Below are 6858 nucleotides of genomic sequence, written 5' to 3'. Positions count from 1 at the left end.
GGAGAGACTTTTACGGGCGGATGAATTTATTGGATAATTTCGCACAAAGGGATCGGCAACCGAGATGAGGAACTGGAATGGTACTGGTCGCGTCCCATCAGCTCGTGCCAATGTTAATTTCGCGATCATCGAGAAGAATCTCTAAGAAGCTGTTCCCAGGGATAGAGAACGGAGTTTTTCAAGCCGCGCAGAAATTGCTCCGGGGCGAAATTTGTAAAAATGTGGGAGGGTCAAAAGCGTACGGAAACTCGGCCTGAAATCCCGGGAATGCGCCGCGGTAAAATTGGAATTTTTATCAAGCTTCCCTGACGAGATGCACCTTTGAATGAACTGTATTCAACTAAATGGAAATTCTGGCTGGCGGCGCGGTGGAAGCGCGCGATTTACGGTGCCGTCGAGCTCTGGGAAAGCTTTTCGTTATCCGCGGCGCGCGTCTCGTAAAGGAACGAGCTATTTATCGCGAGTCGACGCATCTCGCGACGAGCACACGCGGATACGAGAGGATCCGAGCGCGCAGACAACGCGAGAGCACAAATTTACCAGGGAATTTCTGACTGTCACCGCTCCCCGCGAGAGCACAAAAGACCGAAAAAGCCTCGCCCTGCGTCAGCACGATTCTCGGGTACTTTTTCGAGCCGGTGCAACAGGTTCGGGACGTGCGCGCGCGCAATTCTCTTTTTCCCAGTTCCTCGTCGGACGCCGATGGATCTCATTTCAAAAACGACACCATTTTCCAACCGAGCGGTTAACGCGAGTCCCTTAGCCTTCGATCTCAGGGCGAGAATTCAGGAGGAAGTCCATTTCTATGGAACGTTCGCAGAACGACAATCAAAGGAAATTCTCCGATCCTGCAACGCTCCCGAGAAATTGCGACCATCTGAGTTGTTACACCTTTGAATCCTCCTACTCACTTTTTGTCCCTTGCGTCAGGCACGTCAAACTCTTTCACCACCAAGGGCCTCATTATGTACATATTATAAATTAATTCGAGGGCCCCATTTTCGGGGCAAGTGCGTAGTGGTTCACACTTTGCATAATATCCTATAGAAATTATAATTTTCAAGCAAAATTAGAATCCTACATAATACTAATTTATCAGTAACAACTGTGGCAAGAGTTTGATACCAAGAACGTTAAGTTTTTACATACCAGACTGAAAATACATCAGTTTAAAGTCCAACTTTGCAAAAACTACCGTGCACTTACCACACTCCACCTTACGTACAAAAAAGTTGTTTTTTTTCAAGTTTACTTTCATTGAATGAAACTATTTCATTTTTGTTTCGAAGAAACTTGCGAATGTTTTTCAGTAACGAAATTTTCAAAATTTGGTCGAATTTGATGAACTGTAATTATTATTTAAATTGATTGTACACACACGCTGGTCTGTTCCATTCCGAAAGGTCGAGACCTTTCCGCAGTTTTATTATTTTTTAATGTTGAAGATAGTGGTTCGCTCATATACAACATATCTATGTGCTACCATTGCTACCGAACATAGCTGAAATACGCCTAATTGCACGTAACATATCTGAAATCGACAGATAAATAATTGTAAAAATGTGTGGAATCACACACAACATCCATATATGTTTGTTTCAATTTTCATACGTAAACACGATGCATTTCGATTAATTCCAGTTGTACAGGTTTTGCACTCCAAATTCACCCTTTTGCAAGTCAATTTCACTTTTCCGTAAATCATTTTCACCCTTTTGCAAATCAATTTCACCCTTCTGCAAATTAATATCACCCTGTAGTAAATCAAATTCAACCTTTTACAGATAAACTATTTTTTAAGTAAGTTTTTGTAAAAAAAATCAGATAAAATTTGTTCAAATTTATTTATTGCAAAGATGTACATCGAATACGTATTTAAAAGTAATTCACAATTCATTAACTTTGTAATGTGCGAAAACTGTGTGTAGAATAGTGTAGATATGTATATTTTCAGTGTAGTCATTTTCTGATTAATAAATTTTAGAAATGAAAATACATATTTATTGAAGCGTATTGAGTATTGAGTCTTTCCTCGCAGTAATGACACCGTTCACGCGTGCCTAAATAGATATATAATTGAATCGAAATAAATAAATAATTACTTCTAAATATTCTTAATCGGTGAAATTGATTTGCGAAAGGGTGAATTTGGAGTGTAAAACCTACAAGTTGTCATCAACAGTTTCAAAGTTTTTGGTCGGACGGTAAACTACCTGTCGACGGGCCGCGTGTTTGACATGCCTGCCTTACGTCAATATTTAACACTTCGATATGTATAACTCTGTAACAAACGTATAGCGATTAATTTCCGAATGTTTGTTGAATGTTCCGATTGACAAATAGGAAGATCGGCGGAGAAGGTGAAAAGCACGGAACCGGAACGGGAGGTCGAGGACTAGCTAGGTCGCGGGTTTTATGCATTTATGGCGAGGATCGTGCGGCGCCGATAAACGGACAACTTCGGCAATGTTTAGCGATGAAAGTTTCAGCTTGCGAGCGAGCGAGCGAGTAAGAATAAATTTCTGTGTAACGCTTGTCGTCCTGAATCTGTCTATAAAACTGCGAATTTCCATAAAGATCCGTCGCCCATTCATGAATAAAGAAGAGACAATCGATTATTCGGCTGTTAATTTTTCCCGAGGAATATTCCACAGTTTGCTTCCGCCTAAAGCGAGACAATAGCCCCTCTGTCCGCTTCTCCACCCCCAGAAACAAATTGTGAGAAGAACCACGTGTGTTACGATCGGAAAGAAAATCCGAGAAACGACTCGGAGGTAAACGCTTTCCTGTCGAGGAACCGGCGGAAGATGTCTTTTGATTTTATCTTCGCGATTTCGAGCTCCTGTCGCATTCGATCTCCGAGTTGCGCCGCAGTCGATCCAATTTTGAGTTCACGTGGTGGAGATTTGCCGTCAATTTCCGGCCAAGAAAACTCGGAACAAATAATCGCAGCTGACAAGGGTCCACAACGTTGCGCCTCCCACCAGGATTCGTTAGCAGGACTCGATATCGACAGCCTCCACTTCCCTTTAATCTTGATTTACTCCGCGATTTGTCGTCTAATCGAACGGAAGAAGTCTTCGCGACCCGGCTCGATCTATTAATCGACCCCCCGAGAACCTCGTTTCACGACCCTACTTTCAATTTTTCGCACCCTTCTAATCCGCCAACGCATCTCTCCCACGCACGCAAATTGCCTTTATCCCGGCTAATGGACGGGCCTGGCGAAATTCTACCCGGAAATCTACTTACGGAAAGATGTAAGTTCAAGACGATTTATATCTCCCGATCCATGCTTGTTCCTCGTTGCACTGCGCTTCATTCAATTTGAGCTGTGTGCTGCGTACTAATCGATGAAGATTAAGCAGATTCCACTGTCCATCGACATTCCTGAATTCTTCGAATCCTTTCACTGCTTTCAATTGAAAAGATGAAAAGATTCCGAAGCTTGAACTTCGAGCAACAAAGGCAGACGCGCTAAAGGGTTCTACAAAATATTTATATGATAACAACGTTACCATTCATCGGACGTGTCAAGGCGAAATAGCTCGCGGTTTGAATAAAGACACGTTGACGCGTATTGTGGCGAGCTTCGCGTTTTTTTTTGTGCATTGTTCCCTGAACGGTTCGCGAAACGAGCTCGGAGTATTTCGATTAAAAAACCGGAGAACACGCTCGATGAAATCGCGCAGAAAATATTCTCTCATCCTGTCTTCTCTATCTTCGGCTACTCTTTACTTTACCGGACACAAAATTTCTGCCTTTCTCTTATAAATTATGATATATTTGCTATGTAATCCAGTAGATTTGTACCCGGGGCGGCTGCAGATCGAAGTTTCGATCCTGTAGGATCAATGGTCGAGGAGTTATGCTTGCTTAAAGTTGAGCAATCTGCAGTGTTTTTGACAGGTAAGGGCGCCGCCATATTGGTTTGTACTACAACCTATAGCGCAACACTACAAACCAATATGGCGGCGCCCTTACCTGTCAGAAACACTGCAGATTGCTCAATTTTAAGCAAGCATAACTCCTGAACCATTGGTCCTACAGGATCGAAACTTCAATTTGCAGCCGCCCCGGGTACAAATTTACTGGATTACATACCACATACATCATAATTTATAAGAGAAAGGCACTTTTGAGTCCGCTAAAGTACCCCTATCTTCTCTTAGAAGCAATTGTCCTAAGATCGCATTTCCATTGCAATTTCCATAATTCTCGCGCTAAGATTCGCCGGCGCGTTCGCGTCTCGTTAGCATCGGCGCTTTACATATTAATTTACCGTCACAAATTAATTTACAATCATCGATCGCGTGTAATCACCGCGCGTACCTATCCCGTAACTCCGAGCTCGCGGAAAGGATTTATTATTATTATTTCGATCGTAATAATCATTATTATTATTGTTGTTGTTGCGTGAACCTTATGGCGCAGTAATTGGATGTAAAACATTGTTCGGTGTACCGCAAAGGCGGGTTTCTTTTGAAAGTCGAGTGAACGGTTCATTGTGAGACAGAAGCTGTGCTCGGGGAAAATAATAAGAGACGTATAACTTTGTATTGAAATTCGTTGTTGGCACTGGGAACCGTAGCAATGCCAACCGAGTACCAGGAGTCTATTCTAACCAGCGGCATTGTTGAAACGATTACATCACGGTAATTACAATCTTCGAAACGCGTGTTTCGATATCGGGCTGACAACAAATTAGCGATGTTCTTTTGTTTCCGGAAACCGTGTTCGCATTGAAACATTGATCACACCACCGTCGACCAAACGTGATCGAAACAGGAGGTAACTTCAATTAAACATCCGCTAATTATAGAATATCAACAAATTATTATTTCATTCACGAGAACGCCAATATATTATATGTAATAACTTGATGTGTATGTAATATTCTCGAAACTTTTGTACCAAATTTGTGCGGTTACCGCCGCGTCCGTACGCATATATTTGTAAGAGACGAGTACAGAGGGATAACATTTGCTTTATGTAATTATAGCAGCTTAATTATTAGTTGAACTTGTGAAATGTAATTTTAATGCGGCGTTTCAGCACGGAGGAAAAGTTTCAGAGTAAAAAGATGATTAAACCGGTAACGAAGGAAAAAGGCTTCGCTCAATTTTCAGGCTGATTGACCCAATTTACGCGCAAGAGTTCAATTTCAGACCGTGGCGAAACTTGCAAAATTCGTTCCGGTCTGTAAACATACCATAATATTCCCCAAGCAATAAGGATTAAAATAACATTAGCCAGACGCGCAGCATTTTCTCCAAGCCGAGCCGCAGGTGTCCGAGATGCTTCATAAACGAGCCTGAGGTCGTCTGGCGGACCAAATTCTCGGCCCGAACAAAACAATACAAAAATCCTGAGACACAGACTTATGATTCGCCGGGGGGCCAATTCGATCATGTGACACGGGAACAAAAACCATGGAACGTCGCGGAGATCGTGCTGATAAGAGAGGCGAGACACGACCGCGGTTCGTCGCACGCGATAAGTCGAAAGTCATCCCCTCCCGAAAGGGCGAAAAGTAAAATCGTTCGGGCATGGGTCGTTTAGGCTCGCGCAGGTAAACAACATTCGGCACGAGCAGTCTGCCCGTCACGTACTTTACTGCCTCGCACCCCTCTTTTCACCCTCTGCCTCGCATTTTCGGGATCCGGCCGATAATTTACAGTTGGCCGCAGAAGTGTCTCTTATCTGTGGACGCACGTGATATTTTTATTATATCACAGTATCCGCTTCTGTCTGGCTGCTGCTCCGCTGTTTCTGTGCGAGTAAGGGGTGGATAAGGGTAGTTTATTTTCTGTGTAGGGTAAATTGTACTATAATTGTATTAGTTATTAGCACTTTTGATTTAAAGGCAAATATATTAAGAATTCCTGCTATAGAAAATCATTTGATATTGCTTGTTATTTATATTTCAAAGCAACGTTGCAAGTTCTCATAACAGAGTTCCACACATGACTGTTAGCAACGCTGGAGGACCACAGTGCAGTGTAAATAGTGTTTTGTTTATCCGTTACGCGTAAGCATACTTTATCGCTTTATAATTTAATTTCGGATTGTACTACAGATGTAATAAGTGCGAATATGTTTAATTATGAATCAAATAGCCTGTTTAACGTTTACTACCTTACTGTTTATTAGACATACAGTAAGGAGCATAACTGATTCAACACACTTTAAATCAGAATAACTTTTTTATGAATGGACCAAACGACTTCAATTGCTCTGCGAGGCTAGAAGAATTAGTTTAGCAAATGACGTCTAAAAAATATTTTGAAAAAATGCATTTGGTCGGAATTGCGAAGAAAAATAGTAAAAATCAATTGTTACTATTGTTTTTTCACAATTTCATCCAAATACATTTTTTTCAAAATATTTTTTAGACGTCATTTACTAAACTAATTCTTCTAGCCTTACAGAGAAATTGAAGTCGTTTGGTCCATTCATAGAAAACTTATTCTGATTTAAAGTGTGTTGAATCAGTTATGCGCCTTACTGTAACTTCAAATTTTCAGGTGTCAACGCCAATAACGAATGGTTCATTTATTTGTATGGAATTAAATTAATTGGCACCTATGCCAATTACTGGATATACGCTTTTGGATTTTTTTTTTTAATATTCGAAAGATTAATGCTTTGGATCTTTAAAACAAATTAGAAATATGATTTTAATTCGTTGAAAGAAGTCTTCTTATCAATTCTTGGCACTGCCAATCATTGTACATTGAAGGGGCCAATCACTATAGGATAATAAAGTGCAAATCATTGTGTACAGTTTACCCTACATCCCTATTTTACCACGTTTTTTTTTCTAGTTCTTTTAGCTGGTTGTTTCTGAGTTTGTTT

The sequence above is a fragment of the Lasioglossum baleicum genome, chromosome 15 (genome assembly GCF_051020765.1).
Source record: "Lasioglossum baleicum chromosome 15, iyLasBale1, whole genome shotgun sequence".
Lineage (NCBI taxonomy): Eukaryota > Metazoa > Arthropoda > Insecta > Hymenoptera > Halictidae > Lasioglossum > Lasioglossum baleicum.
Note: the sequence above shows the minus strand (reverse complement) of the source record.